This window comes from Triturus cristatus, chromosome 1_1 (assembly GCF_964204655.1).
Source record: "Triturus cristatus chromosome 1_1, aTriCri1.1, whole genome shotgun sequence".
NCBI classification, from domain to species: domain Eukaryota; kingdom Metazoa; phylum Chordata; class Amphibia; order Caudata; family Salamandridae; genus Triturus; species Triturus cristatus.
In genome coordinates, this window is record NC_140579.1 from 125,510,277 (window position 1) to 125,526,492 (window position 16,216).

Sequence of the window (16,216 nt, forward strand, 5' to 3'; positions counted from 1 at the left end):
GGGCTTATTCCAGGATACTACATCTTTTTGGCGACGAGTTGATCTTACCTACGTGCTCAACCAAAGAAGTCAAGTTTCAAAAAGGCAACTAAAGATGCTGTTTCAAGAAAGTAACTAAATAGTCAAGTTTCAAGAAGGCAAGTTATTTTAAATCTACTTCAATTTATCTACACGTCAATTCAAGAACTCTATATTTCAAGAAGGCAAGATATTTCAAACCTCATCAAACATCAAGCTAAGACTCTGGCTTCAGAGCCCCACCAGTGACCATCTCACCGGTCGCCCTTACCGGTTCAAGCCAGATTCTTCCTCAATTTAATCGACCTCTGTGTTTTTAAACACCTTCAACGAGAATCTACAATATTTCAATATTAAGTAAGCGGTTCCCAGAGCAAAACAAAATCTATATACAAATGCTGCGCTTCACCATTTTTAAATATTTGGCTTCCAAGATACTATTCATAAAAATCTAAGGGGCATTCTATGAACAAGATAATCAACGCCCAGCGGATGCCCAGATTGTACAGCTGCCTACAAAGTAACGCGGTAAAATATTCAAGACTGAAGGTACATTGACATTGACATTAATCGAGCTGCAAACGAACTTTAATCAAGCTGCAAACGAATCAGCCCAGCTGTTGCCATTCAGTGTTCCTGTTTTGTACTAGAACTCGTCTCATTTAACCGTGAGTCATTTGCTGGTGTGTCTGTTCTTGTATGCTCGTGTCCTCACTCACCGGGTGTCAGCTGAGCGATCCTTCGTTGACGCTGTCATTTTATGACTGATGACGTTGTCGAATCTTCTTGTGTACCAGGGGAAAAATCCGTCATTGGCATCTAGCGTTTTCATCTTTCTTTATTCTTCGATTTCTGAAGGACTTTGAGGACGTCACTGCGTAGGCTTGCACAACGTCAAGCAGTGTTTTCGTACTGTGCTCCCATGGTAACGGGAGCGCAATGTAGGGCAAGTTAACGAGTATGGGAGGTGTTCTTTTCAAGCCGCCATTTTGTATTGTGTTCTCATGGTTACGGGAGCACAACGTAGAGCTAATAAAACCAGGACAGGAGGTGTTCTTCATTGGAAGTGTTTTCTGCCGGACTGGGGTTCTGAAAGTAAGCTCAATATCTTAGTCTAACTCCTTACGCAGAGCATGTCGAAGTATCTCTTGATCGAGGTTTATGCTGTGGATTTGCCCATCATACTTGTTAATGCCCGTCTCAATTTGGTGTCTTCTTTCAAAATTTAGAGGGAAACGAGCGCATGCACAACTAAGCATAACACAGTGTTTTATAATTTTGGCAGCCAACACTACCTATTTTTTTTAAACTGTGCACGGAACTTGTTTTTTTTCACTGGTATTATCTGTGAACACGGAGACCTATCGATTTCAGGAATCAACATGAAAACAGAAATAAGCACAAACGAGTTCGAGTTAGGTCTTTCAATTTCTTCACAAGAGTGCCATCTTGTGGTTGTTTTTTATATTCCTTGTGTCAATACTTTGGAGTTGTATGAGACAGTCAGTTTGACCATCTAGTGCATCACGAAGCTGCAAGTTTCTGTTCGTTTCAATATGCTCAATTTCAATTGCCATATTTCTTTTGCTTGCTTCCAATAAGACAGCTCCAGCTCTATGTCAACTAAGGAGCGTGTTGTTGTATTTCAATGTCTTTTGGGTGCACATTTAAGCTATTGTTCACAGGTCTAGCTGAGCATGATTTCTATTCAGATTTCTATTTTAGTAATGGGGTACTTATTTTTTTTATGACCCCAGTGATATGCTCTCAACAAATCGATTTTTCAATTTTCTTTTAAATGTATCAATCTACTTGCAGGTTCACTGTGATATTTAAACGCACTGTTTTACATTCCATTTACAGTTTGCAGGTTTGCAGGTTTTCAAAATTTCAATTTCTCAATTTTTCTCTAGTTTTCAATTTTGTGCATGGAAAGATCCTTGTACAGAGTTTGCATGGTAAACGTTAACATGCGTGCAGCATTCTCTGTAGGGATTGCACATATCGATTTGTGTACTCAATTATCAATGTACAGTTTGCTTAGTAAACATTTACATGCGTGCAGTATTCTCTGTAGGAATTGCACAAATCAATTTATGTACTCAAGTATCAAGGTATATGCATGCGTCCAGTATTTCTTGGTGAGAAATGTGTATCTCTATCGATTTATCAATTTGCATGTATTCTAGTTGTAAAAGGTCAATATTTCAATGATTTTCAATTTGAGACCTTTTGAGGATGTCAATTTGGGTTATTTCTTTTCAACTATTCAATGTTTTCAATGTTTTCAAGGTTGTCGATTTGGGGTTTATCCCTCTCAAGGTTTCAATGAGATTTCAATCGAGCCGTGTTTTTTCAATGTGTAGCCATATTATTAGGTTGTCTCTGTTGGGTTATATCTCTTTCAAATGTTCAATAATATTCAATCTAATTTTTTAATGCTGTTTTACAGGGCGGTGTGAAGGATCTTTTGTTTATTCCTCTGCCTATCTGTTTGATATCTTTCTATTCTCTTTCTCGTTGTTTAATGAAGAAGGGAATAAGAGTACTTATTTGTGTTTGTACCTTCTGGTGGTTTTCTCTTAGTCTTTCTATCTTCCTGTTCCTTTTGTGTATTCGTTGGAGAAGGGAAGAAGAGTACCTATCTTTCCAGTCTAACTATTCTTTTTGTTCCTTTTAAGTGTTGGTTTGATGATGGACTAATAGTGCCTATTTTTGTGTTTGGACTTTTTAGTTTTATTTCTCAAGTCTTATTGTTCTATGTTCTGCATTTTGTATTGCATTGTGTTCTCAGAGAAGGAATGTGTCTGATTTTATTATATCATTTCTTTTCTGTATTTTCTGCATGCTGTGCATTGGCTTCTGTCACATCTGTCTGGCCAGTGGGTGTGATAGAGGGTAATGATTGGTACGCTTTCTCCTTTAGGTGTTTCTATGTTTCTATCTTTAGTTTTTCTGTTGTGGAAGAAAAGGAGGTATGTTGTATTCTATCTATTGCATATTTCTATGTTTGCTTTTACCCACTCAATGCCCTTCTAGTGGAATGCTTCTGCACTATGATGTACTACGGAATGTTGGGTGCTGGTTGAAGATAAGCCACAGTTGATGGGGCTGAGCTGCCTGCTGGCTGCTCCTGGTGGGGCTTATTCCAGGATACTTAACATCTTACATTAAATCCTCTTGAAATACCTCAACCTGTCTGGACTACATTACTACAAGTAGTCTGACAACAAAAAATTAAAAGGGGGGGTTTACTGCAACAAAAACCCACTTTCTCACACTGCCCCTCAGCTGTTACCAGACTGGCGCATGGCCAAGGCGTGTGTCATGCATATCATGCACGTCATACGAAACTTGCACACCCTGAGCAGATTCCTTCTTCCCGCAATAATCTAGGGACCGCATCATGGGTGAATGTGATGTGGAACAGGGCATCGTCGGCGTACAGCGATATTAAATGGGATCTCTCCCCTATGCGTGCGCCCCATTGCTCAAGTTGAGCCCATACTGCCAAAGGCAAAGAGCAATGGCTACAATAGGCAGCCCTGCCGCGTTCCTCGCTCCAATGTTCATTTTCTGACTGGCTCTGACACACTCCTGCCCGGAGGCTCGGCTTCGTATAAAGACGTTCGACCCACTGGCAGAACCGCAGCCCGAATCACACTGCCCTTAATACCTCCTGGAGGTATCCCCAATACACAGTGTCAAACGCCTCCTCGAGGTCGACGGCCACTAGCACTAGTTCCTCATCCCAATGTTGTACCTCATGCATGACATGCGTTAATCGATTATTTTCATGCTTGTGTTGCAGCCGGGGGCGCTTATGTGGGGCCTGTCGCCTCACCAGTGCTTTGCAGAGTATTTTAGCATCCAAGCTAATCATAGTGAGCGGGCAGTATGCCACCGGGTCCCGACCATCCCCCCCGTTGTTTCAATAGCATGCATATTTCCCCTTCCCGCAGGGATGTGGGCAAGAGTCCCTGCTCAAACGCCTCCTCATATACTTGCAATAGTGGTTGTGCCAACTTCTCTGAGTAGCCTGATAAAATTCAGATGGGAATCCCTTCCCCCTCTAAACCCCCCCCCCCAAGGCACCTTGCCCCTGGGCAGCTCCCACAGTGCCTAGAGTATCTCCACGGCTGTTAGTTATGCCTCCAATTCCTTCTTACCCGCCAGTGGGAGGTGTCAGTTACAATCCCCCCAAAAATGGGACTTTGCAGTCCCCCTGGACGGCCGGATCTGCAGTGTATACCTTCTGTAAATGCTGTTGAAACACTTTCAGTATGCCTACGCTGGAGTGTACCATGTCTCCCACTGTGTTGCGCAAGCAGGTCGTTAGCAGTGGTGTCTGCTCCGTGCGCAAAATCCCTATTTGTCGCCATTGGAATGGAACCGCTGGCGGTAACGGCAGAGCGTGTATTTGTCCAACCTGTCCCAGACGTCTCTAATTTGCTCACGTAGCATAAACTCTCGGGCACTTTCGGTGGGGTGCGCTTGGTCACCAGTCTGGATCTCTACTAAGGCATCTTCTCTATTCCTCAACTGGCGCTATAGCTGACAACGGACTCCACAGGTGAGTCCCATACTCACGCCCCTCAATACCTTCTTCATTGCCTCCCACTCCGTGCATCTACTGGATGTCCCCCTCCAATTGAGTGTCCTGTAGTCTGACAGCGCCTGGGGCAGTGTCTCCCTCCCCTACTAATCCTCCAGAGTATCAGAGGGCATCCTCCACTGTCGAGGTCCCTGGACGGGGGCATTCCACCATACCATGCAACTTACAGGAGCGTGATCCAATGGGAATCGAGCCAAATGGGTCACCCCCACGTCCGGAAAGGCGGGCATCTCCGTTACTAGCACCCTGTCCAGTCTGCTATGCATGTTATGTGTGGATAAAAAGCATGTAAGGAGATTCTGGGTCGGGTATTTTTCCCACCAGGCGTCCTGTAGCCCCATCTTCTGTAGTAGGGGAATCTCTGTGATAGTCATAATCTAGTGAATAGTCCCGCCCATGTGCGGGGACCCCGGAGCAATAAAAAATAATCTCTTAAGGTGTCAAATCATGCAGACCTGCATCCACCTTTAAGAGAGAATTTAATTTAAAGACAGATAATGCAGCCTATACCCACAGGCTACACTGTCCAGTACTTCAACAAGAATTCCACCAACATCCACAAACAGCACTGCCTGTCCAGTTTTTCTCCAAAAGGGAAAAAACACCCTGCCTCTCCCAGCAAAAGCCTCTGGAATGATAGAGAGGAAGGAATGGACAGACAAGCCCCATAGGCTGCCATTATGTGGCTCAGAACAGGATACTGTGCCTTTAAGAAAACTTTCCAGAACTTTCCCAGTATCCCAGAATGCACAGCAGGTCACTTTTACTTTCAGTTCTTTTTTCCGGCTCCTGCTAGCAGGACCCTGGAGCATTGAGCTCTCCCTTTTCAAGGGTTTATTTGTTACTTTTCAAGTGATTTAGTGTTAGTAAAGTCCTTTCCTTCTGGTGTTGTCAGCATGCCTGGCTTGTTTGACAAGTGTCCTGATTGTGAAAGGAAGAAGGCTAAGTCAGACCCACACAGGGTGTGCATCGTCTGCCTTCCCCAGTCCCACGTGCCTGAGGAGTGTGAGATCTGCCGCTCCTTTTCAGCCAGGACCCTGAGAGAGAGGAAGAAGATCAGGCTCCAGGTCCTGGAGGACAGAGGGCTGAAGGCACGAGGTGGGTCTGGAGGGGCTGATTCTGCCCATGCTGAGGCCTCTGGGGGGCTCCCCAGGGGCAGGAAGACCAGCAAGCATCCCTACTCCCCGTCGACGTCGAGGGCGTCGACGGCGGCATCGAGGGGGATGACTACGGTCTGTTCGCCATCTCCCCAGGGCTCTGGGGAGAAGCGGCGTCGACGATCGACGTCGAAGGAGCTGAACATGCCGCCGTCGACGACATCGGCATCTTCTGCGACGACGCCGTCGATGTCGCCGTCGAGCCATCGGCGGCGAGATCAGGCCCGGCGTCGGCGCTCGCCGTCGAAGGGGGAGCGCCGCTCGCCGTCGGCGAAGAGGCGACGGTCGCCGTCGAGGCGGTCGACATCATGGAGATCGACGTCAAGACGATTGCCGTCGAAGAGATCGACGTCGAGAAGACGATCGACGTCGAGAAGACGATCGACGTCGAGTAGGTCGACGTCGAGACGGCGCAGGGGGAGCCCTGACGCCAGGAGTAAGAGGGGAACGGAGTCGCCGTGATCGGGTACTCCATGGTGTATACACCCCATCGGAACCCTACGCCATCACCACCTCCGCCACCGCCACCACGACCGCCGACTCCTCCTCCTCCTCCTCCTCCACCACCACCGCCACCGCCACTGCCACCACGGCTGGCGTCACCACCTCCACCTCCCCCTCCGCGTCCTATACCGCCTCGCACTCCGTTGGGGCCGCCTGCAGTCCCACCGCGGTCGGTCTCCCTGCCCAGGTATCCGACTCCGCCGCAGGGGACGCCGAGGCTGCATCACCCACGGTCGCCGGGTCCGGCAAGACCGTCGGACAGGCCGAAGCCGAGGAGGTCGCGCTCCCGCTCCGTCAGGAGGAGAAGGTCGCGGAGCCATAGGAGGTCGTCGTCGTCGACATCAGGACGGCGCCATAGGAGGCACAGGTCCAGGTCACGCACACGGTCCTCGGCCAGGGACTTCTCACCGACGCTGTCGGACTCACCGGGGACTAGGGTGTCTCCGGTAGATGATCTGGTCTCCTTCCTGGAGGTGCTGCTGCGGGGGGCAGCCAAGTTGGGCATCACGGTGACGGTACCGACACCCACGACGTCCGTGATATTCGAGACTCTACACAAAAAACACCTGTCTCGCCCCCTGCTGCCTCTAGTGCCGGGACTGGTGGAACCCGCGTTGGAGTTGTTCCTCACCCCCGCGGAGACGAAATCCGCTCCCTCACGGCTCATGAAAAAGTATCGGGCCCCGGACTCGGATCCTGCTTTTTTACGGATGGACCCGAAGCCGGACTCTGTCATCGTGACGGCGGCGAGGAAGCAGCACGCGACTGCTCCTTCATCGACGGTCCCGCCCGACAAGGAAAGCCGCTGGCTGGACTCGGCAGGCAGGAAGGTGTGTGGGACCGCGTCTACCACCATGAAGGTGGCAAGTGCGGGGGCGCTGTTGGGGCGTTACGACCGGGCCCTGTGGGAGTCCCTCCAACAGTATGCGGACCTGCTGCCCCGGGACAGGAAGGAGGACTTCCTGGAAACGGTGCGAGAGGGGATGCTGGTTTCAAACCAGGTCATCAGTGCGGCAGCGGATGTCTCCTTGTTGGCGGCGCACTCTCACTGTCATGGTGTCCATCAGAGGCGTCACTCTTGGTTGCGCCTGACGTCGCTCAAGCCAGAGGCTCAGCACAGAGTAGCCAATCTGCCCTTCTCGGGGGAAACCCTGTTTGGAAAACATGCGGATGATGAGATGGTCCGCATGAAGGCGGAGGCGGAGACCCTGACGGCTGTCGGGTTGGAGAAGGCCGAGAAGAAGAAGCGCCCGTTCCAGAGGAGGTTCGGGTCTACGGGCAGAGGGCGCGGGCAGGGTTCGGGACAGCAGCAGCACCAACAGCAGCAGTTCCGGAAGCCCTTCCAGAAACACCAGAGGGGTAGAGGAGGCCAGCAGGCTGCTACCACTACCAAGGGCCCGGCGGGTCTCGGCCCTGAGCGTCTACTTCCCCCTCAACCGTTACCCACTCCGGTGGGGGGAAGCATTCAATTTTTTCCGGCAGAGTGGAGAAAAATTACTCAGGACAAGTGGGTGCTGAATATTGTTTGCAATGGATACAGTCTTGAGAAAAAAGGCGGTAGAAGAGGTACCTCTGTCTCAAAGGGGAAGAGGTCTGTACTCTCGGTTCTTTCTCGTTCGCAAGAAGGACAAGAACGAGTTCAGGCCCATTCTGGATTTGCGACAGGCAAACAAATGGATTCGCAGTGAGAAGTTTTGCATGCTATTGTTGCATCAGATTTACCCTCAGCTGCAACGGGGAGACTGGCTCTGTGCCATAGATCTACAGGATGCGTACTTCCATGTGCCCATCGCACGGAAGCACAGGAAGTTCCTGCGATTCCAAGTCGGCGCCAATCACTATCAATACACAGTACTGCCATTCGGGCTAAAGTCTGCGCCCAGGACCTTCTCGAAGTGCATGGCGGTGGTGGCGGCACACCTGCGGAGGAACAAGGTGTTTGTCTACCCGTATCTGGACGATTGGCTGATCAAGGCATCATCCTTCTCGGAAGAGCAAGATCACTTCCGGTGGACGTGCGCTCTCTTGCACAAGCTGGGGTTACACGTAAACATGTCCAAATCTGTCCCGACTCCGGTCCAGTGCATACAGTACCTGGGAGCCTCCATCGATACGCGGTCAGCAAGCGTGTCTCCTTCGGAGGAGAGACGGTTATCACTCCTTCGGAAGGCTCAGGACCTCAGGACTGCTCCATCGACGACAGTGAGGAAGGTGTCTTCGCTGCTGGGATCGATGGCCTCCTGTATCTTCCTCACGCCTCACGCACAGCTGCACATGAGACCACTGCAGGAGTGCTTGGAGGATCAGTGGGATCAGAAGACAGGTTCTTGGGACGACAAGATACGGCTGTCTCTACATGCTCTTCAGTCTCTGAAGTGGTGGTGTTCGGCGGAAAACCTCCTCAGGGGGGTTCCCTTCCACAAGGGCATTCCCACGGAGAGTGTCGTGACGGATGCGTCTCTCCAAGGCTGGGCAGCGCATTCCGGGGACTTGCAGATTCAAGGAACGTGGTCCCCGTTGGAATCGACGTACCACATCAATTTCCTGGAACTCAGAGCTGTCTTCCTGGCACTGAAGGCCTTCCTTCCGTCCTTCCAGACCAACTCGCTGCTGATACAGACGGACAATACAACCACTATGTATTACCTCAACAAGCAGGGGGGGTCGAGATCGCGCACTCTGTTGCAGGAGGCGCAGGCGATCTGGCACTGGCTTCTGGCCCGAGGACTGACGATTACGGCCACGCATCTGCCAGGGGTACAGAATGCTCAGGCGGACGCACTGAGCAGGCTGATTCAGGAAAACCACGAATGGGTCATAACGACGAAGTACTAGGAGAAGTCTTCGCAAGGTGGGGGACTCCAGACGTAGATCTGTTCGCCACCGCCGAAAACAGCAAATGCCGAGACTTCGCATCCAGGTACTACCAGCGGGGGACGCTGGGGAATGCGTTATGGATCGATTGGTCGAACAGCTTTCTGTACGCTTTTCCACCTATTCCCCTGATTCCGGCAGTGCTCATCAAGCTGTCCCAGTCCAGGGCGCGGATGATCCTGATCGCCCCGGAATGGCCCAGACAGTGATGGTTCATGGACCTACTTCACCGGTCTCTCCTTTCTCACATACGGTTGCCGTGCAGGCCGGACCTTCTCACGAAGTTCGGGGGGCGGATGGTGCACCCCAACCTCTCGTCTTTGAGTTTGGCGGCATGGCTCCTGAAATAGTGCAATATGGCCATCTGAATCTACCAGAAGATTGTATGGACATACTGAAGGAGTCTAAACGGCCTTCCACTAGGACGTCCTATGCCTATAAGTGGAAGAGGTTCTGTATCTGGTGTAAGTCCAAGAACTTTGATCCTACGACATGTAAGGAAGATGTCATTCTTCCGTACCTTTTGCATTTGGCGCAGTCTGGCCTTAATTTCCATTCCATTAAGGTTCATCTGGCTGCTTTGACTGCTTACAGGAAATGCCCTTCACAGACTTCCTTCTTTCAGATCCATGTGGTCACGGATTTTTTGGAAGGCTTGAAGAAAGTGTTTCCTCCTGTCAGACTTGCCTCGCCTTCCTGGGACTTGAATGTGGTGCTGTCCAGACTGATGAAGGAGCCTTTCGAACCCATTCACAAGGCTTCATTGCAGCACCTATCCTGGAAGGCAGCGTTCCTAGTGGCCATTACATCGGCCCGCAGGGTGAGTGAACTTCAGGCATTATGTTGTCAAGAACCTTATACTGTATTTCATGCTGCTAAGGTTGTGATGCGTACTCACCCTAAATTTCTTCCTAAGGTTATCTCTGATTTTCATGTCAACCAGACCATAACTTTACCTACGTTCTTTCAGAATCCCTCTTCGCCAGCGGAAAGGTCTCTCCATTCCCTGGATGTTCGGAGGGTGTTGAAATTTTATCTGGATAAGACCAAGGATATTCGTAGGTCAGACCAATTGTTTGTTAATTATGGATCAGTCAGGACCGGTCTCGCGACCTCTAAGCAGTCCATTTCTTGGTGGATTGTGTCCTGCATACAATTGTGTTATCAAAAGGCTAATAAGACCTTAGGGGGTAAACCTAAAGCTCATTCCACCAGGGGCAAAGCTGCCACGACGGCTTTGCTGCGTAATGTTCCGATTGCGGAAATCTGCAAGGCGGCCACTTGGAAGTCGGTCCATACCTTTGCTGCGCATTACTGTCTGGACACGGATGCCAGGGCAGATGCTCAGGTTGGGCAGGCTTCGCTGCGAAATTTGTTCGCACAGTAGTGGTATTGTCTTGTGTCTTCTCCACCGCCGTTGTTGTGTGGGGATGGGCTTGCCATTCTATTCACTAGATTATGACTATACACAGAGATCCCCTACTACAGAAGGAGTAGTTTCTTTTCTGTAACTCTAGTTCTGTAGTAGGGGTATCTCTGTGATAGTCATAAGCGCCCGCCCTCCTCCCCGGTGGAGAGATGAATTTTCATTTAAGGAATGCTACAGGTCTGGCGTGCTACGCCTTCAAAAAGAACTGAAAGTAAAAGGGACCTGCTCTGCATTCTGGGATACTGGGAAAGTTCTGGAAAGTTTTCTTAAAGGCACAGTATCCTGTTCTGAGCCACATAATGGCAGCCTATGGGGCTTGTCTGTCCATTCCTTCCTCTCTATCATTCCAGAGGCTTTTTCTTGGAGAGGCAGGGTGTTTTTTCCCTTGTGGAGAAAAGCTGGACAGGCAGTGCTGTTTGTGGATGTTGGTGGAATTCTAGTTGAAGTACTGGACAGTGTAGCCTGTGGGTATAGGCTGCATTATCTGTCTTTAAATTAAATTCTCTCTTAAAGGTGGATGCAGGTCTGCATGATTTGACACCTTAAGAGATTATTTTTTATTGCTCCGGGGTCCCCGCACATTCCCCTACTACAGAAGATGGGGCTACAGGACGCCTGGTGGGAAAAATACCCGACCCAGAATCTCCTTACATGCTTTTTATCCACACATAACATGCATAGCAGACTGGACAGGGTGCTAGTAACGGAGATGCCCGCCTTTCCAGACGTGGGGGTGACCCATTTGGCTCGATTCCCATTGGATCACGCTCCTGTAAGTTGCATGGTATGGTGGATTATTTTTTATTGCTCCGGGGTCCCCGCACATGGGCGGGACTATTCACTAGATTATGACTATCACAGAGATACCCCTACTACAGAACTGGAGTTACAGAAAAGAAACTACTCCTTCCTCATTACTGCTCACAACTTTTTTGTCAATTGTGGTTTTGTGACGGTTCTGAGGGGGGGTCTGTCCAGGTCAGGGTCGAGTACGCAATTGAAATCACCCAACCATATAAGCGGAACATCCAGTTTTGCAGCTATTAAGTCTTGCCTTGCCTGGTAGAAAGCAGGTTCATCTGTGTTTGGGGCATACGTATTCAAAATGGCAATGTCACGGCCATCAAGCTTTCCGCGCAGTAGCACGTATCGGTCCCCAACATCTGCCTCCATGTATATGAGAGTTAACGGAGTTCCCGGGGCCACCCATACCAGTGTGCCCTTTGCATATATAGAATACGAGGAATGAATTGTCTGACCCTGCCACTTTTTTGCCACTCTAGCGGGCACAGTGTCGTCCAGATGCGTTTCCTGCAGGAAGGCAAACGTAGCACTGTGTCTTTTTAGGAAGGAGAGCCCCCTATTGCGCTTTGTCCTGAGGAACCAAACCCCCTTTGTCATATAGTCGCAACATGGCACTCGCACATCTCATGATCCATCGACTGCTGCCCAACATCTCCACCCGCTGTACACCCATAGTACCTGCAACCATTAACAAACTACTGAACAAAACTCCCCAGTTCCCACCGACAAACAATACACATGCAGCTGAGCTGTCAGAATTGCCAACCCCAGCTTCCCTAATAGCCCAACCGGGGCTAGTGAATAAACCACAGCACTACAGACTACCCTGGCAAGCCCACCCTCTAACGGACCAGCGATTTCTAGTCCGCAAACAAATTCTGCTGAAGCCTACCAGTGCTTAGCACTGAAACCAATCGTGCACCCCTCCCGCTCTCACCCCCTCCATTGCATCTTACCAGCTCTTGGTGCCAACACACCACTCGCTCTCATGTTAGCAGTGCTCGCAGGAGCACCCTCACTACATTCAAACACGTCTCCACGCGCACAGCATGTGGAAGAGTATGTGACCAGTGCACCAGTGGTTCAGCCAGCCCTTGTTTGAATCCCCCTCCGGCTCGGGGCACGTCTATCAGGGTCTCAGGGAAAATGTCCACCATTAGGCCCAGTGTCTCTGATGTTCACCGCCCCGGGTCCAGCATGATAGGTATGGTTGGCGAATCAGAGGTCCCATCATCCGTGGTTCCCAGCTGCAAAGTTCCATCCTCTCCCACAGTGACCCTGTGCTCCTCCTGTGAGCCCAGGTTCTGTGTCGCCGTCGAGCCGAGCATACGCTAGGAGCCCTTGTTGGAAAGGGAGCATCATTTCTGGTTTTGGCCAAGTTGTTCACGCAATGGGGGAGCATCTCCTCGAATCTCCAGCCATTCCCAGACCTCCTCCAGAGACTCAAAGATGTGGGCCTTGGCTTGCGCCAGTACTTTCAATACTGCCAGGTAGAGGAGCATGTATTGCAGCTGTAGGTCACGTACCTTCTGCTTAATACCCCAGAAACCAGGAAGGATATCCGCACTTCTTGGACTTGTCTGGTGTAGTCCGGGTAAATAGTAATTTTATTGTTTTCGTAGCTCAGGTCCATCGGTTCCCTGGCAGCATGCAGGATACAGTGTCTGTCGTGATAGTTCAACACCTTTGCTATTATGGCTCGCGGTTGTGCATCCGGAGGGGGAGGTGGCACCAGGGCCCTACTCGCCCTTTCTGTAACAAACAGCTCAGAGAGTCCCCGCGGACGCGACTGGGTGCGTATCCACTGCTCCAGGAATTGCTCTTCCGTCCCTTGCCCTGCTCACTAAGGGAATCCCATCACTCGGATGTTACTGCGTCGAGCACGCCCTTCTGCATCCTCAGTTCATTGCCCCAGGGCCCTCGTGGCTGTTGTCATCTGGGCCACCTGATGTTTAATAGTCACTACCTCGCTCTGCAGGTCCCTGCTATCTCCCTCAGCCGCGGGCACCTTTTCTGCTACGTTCTGCAGATCTGCCCTCAGCAGGTTGACATCTATTCATACAGTCTCAATGCGGTCCTCTAGGGCCTTCCTAGACCCCTGAATGGCAGCCAAAAGCTCTGCACGAGAGGGCTGTCCATGTTCCTCCTCTTCCCCTCCGTCATTACCTCCCATTTGCCTCACTACGAGCTGTGGCGGATGGCGTGGTGTGGTGTACTGAGTTATTGTGTTTGCTCACGTTGATCTCGCTGCTTTATCTTTACCCATTGTACCGGTGACGACGCTGCTGCTCTCCTTAACAAGGCCCTCCAGGTCCGGCATCCAGGGAGCCCCTGCGTAGAACCCATCCGGCAAACACCCCCCACCCCCTAGGGATCTCACCCCTTGCGGTCTACCTGGTTGGATGTCTCAGCCGTACCACCAGCAGGTAATGATACGTGTTACTGCAGGTGTCCTCACCTCAAGGCAACCTAGGGGTTGTAGGGCAATTCTTTTGGGCAGTCTGGCGTCCAATCTACCTTTCTGTCGTGCCTGAGCCTGCCCCTAGATCTCCTCCTTTCCAGCCAAGTACCACCTTCCCCTCGGACACGGTTCTCCCCGCCAAGCGCCAGGCGAGTGAGGCACAACGCATTGATTCCCCCATGCTGCCTCCTCTGCCAATGCAAGTCCAAGTAATTTGTTTGTTGAGTTTCTCCAATGTCAGGCCCGCACTAGCGCACCACTGACATCCTGGCGTATCGTGGTGTACCACAGCTCATACCCTATACAATCTCTATGGCCCGGGCGAGAGGCCACCCAGTTCTAGGCCCTCCAGGGCTGGGCGTAAGGAACCACTTGGGGCTCCAATGCCAGACGGGGCGTCTCCAACTGGAAAGGGCTATGCTGGCTCCATGCAACCTGCACCGGACAGCGGAACAGCGCACCCGCAGCAGGGGAAACTCCATCTTTACTGACCCTGCCAGGTACCTGTACCGCTCCTGTGGTGTCGGCTGGGTCGCGCTCCCAGCCAGGGCGCGCTCCCTCCAGTGCAACTGTTCTCTGCCCAGTCAGAAACCAGCAGCGGCTCCGGAGCTTCACTTTTGTTACAGTTAGCGCTCTAGCCTCCGGCTAGAGCGCGAGGGGAGAACGCGTAGTTTGCGCTCACGTCGACGGACGTGAGCGCGCGAGTATAAAATAAAGGGGCAGGCGAACGAGAGGCAGTTCGCGCCCGACTGTTACACTGGGTCCGTGTATTTATTGCGCGCTGCTCGCGCTAGGCCCCACACGCACGTGGCGCACCCCCAACATGCCCCAGCACCTGTTGCCCAGCAGAGCTCTACAACATAACACTGGCGACGAGGTGAGCCCCCACCCCACCCCCTTCCTGCACTGATCTCCGAGGCTACGAGCAGCCCAGCAGCTCCTCCAAAGAACAGCTGCTGTCACCGGAGACACACACACGACCTGCCTGGAGGTCGCGAGGCCACACCACCAGCCGAAGGAGCAACAGAAGACCTGCAGGCCAGAAGGGTGCATCGCCCAGCCAGGCGGCGCGGTGCGCCAGCATAAAAGTGGACAGGTTTGCTGAGGAGGTCAGTGGCCATTGTACTGGTGCACCGAGCACGTGGTTCCTGCGCCGCGATGAGTGACACAGAACAACAGGATCAAGCCAGAGCGCTGCCCCACCACCCCCCGTCAGGGGTCCTGCCCCCATTCAGCGAAGCCGCTGACCCCACGACATCTGCCCCGCGATGGCAGACCTGGCTGGGAAGACTTGAGAACTATTTCATTGGTTCGAGGGACGGTGAAGAGGTCCCTCCTACTCCACTACGCGGGGGAAGAAGTATACCTCCTTTTCAAACACCTGCCTAACACGGGGAACCAGGATGACTACGCGGCGGCAGTGGCAGCTCTAAATGCGCATTTCGAACCGCAGGTCAATCCAGACTATGAACATTTTAAACTCCGCCAAGCGAAGCAGCGCGAAGGGGAATCAGTGGATGCCTTCCATGCACGGCTAAGAGCCCTCGCAGACACGCACCTCGTAGGTGACAGGGCCAAAGAGGAAATTAGGGCGCAGTTAATACTAGGGATCCAGAGCAAGACGCTTCGTGGACTGATACTTCGCAGACCCAACATCCCGATGAACGATATCCTAGTCCTGGCCAGGACGCATGGTCTGTCGGCGGCGCGAGCAGAGGAAATGGACCAGGCCCTAGTAAGAGGGATAGACAAACAGGTGGAAGTGAAAACAGAAAAGGCAGATGCGGTGCGAGCGTGGGAAAGACCACAGAGACCCCGAGACCGGCGACCCCCAGCCCAAGCCCGGCTGTGTTGGTACTGCGGGTACGAAGACCACCCGCTCAAGACATGCCCAGTCAGAGGGAAAGTGTGCACAAACTGTGGAATCGAAAACCACTTTGCGTCGGTCTGCCGGAGGAAGATACAGAAAGGCGGGAACAAGTGGGACAAGCCGCAGAGGAAGCTGGTAAGACAGCTCTCGCACACGTCGCTGTCATCCCAACCGCCGCCAAGGTATGGAAAAGCCAGAGGCCACAAGGACTCGAGCACTGAGTCTGAGGATGGAGAAGAAACGTATTTCATATCATTCACAAAAGCCCTGAAAAGTACCAGGCGACCGCAGCCGCGATGCGACCTACTAATAGCAGGGACAGAAGTCAACGCGGTGATAGACACGGGTGCGTCCGTGACAGTAATGGGCATACAGCAGTACAACCGTCTCAGGCCGAGACCGGAGCTCCGACAGTCCAAGGCCAAGATCTACGCCTATGGGAGCGACACGCCATTACCGCTAAAAGGGAATATGACGGTAGCTG

The 16,216-nt window shown here is 51.6% G+C and overlaps 1 long non-coding RNA gene across 1 annotated transcript in view; it reads left to right on the forward strand.

Moving 5' to 3' along the window:
* The first annotated feature begins 1,030 nt into the window (after positions 1-1,030).
* LOC146869753 (uncharacterized) overlaps positions 1,031-16,216 on the forward strand; it is a 41,154-nt gene continuing 25,968 nt past the window's right edge. Inside the window, exon 1 of the long non-coding RNA XR_014981486.1 lies at positions 1,031-1,113. This is a non-coding gene — a long non-coding RNA (uncharacterized LOC146869753). The remainder of the gene's footprint in view (positions 1,114-16,216) is intronic.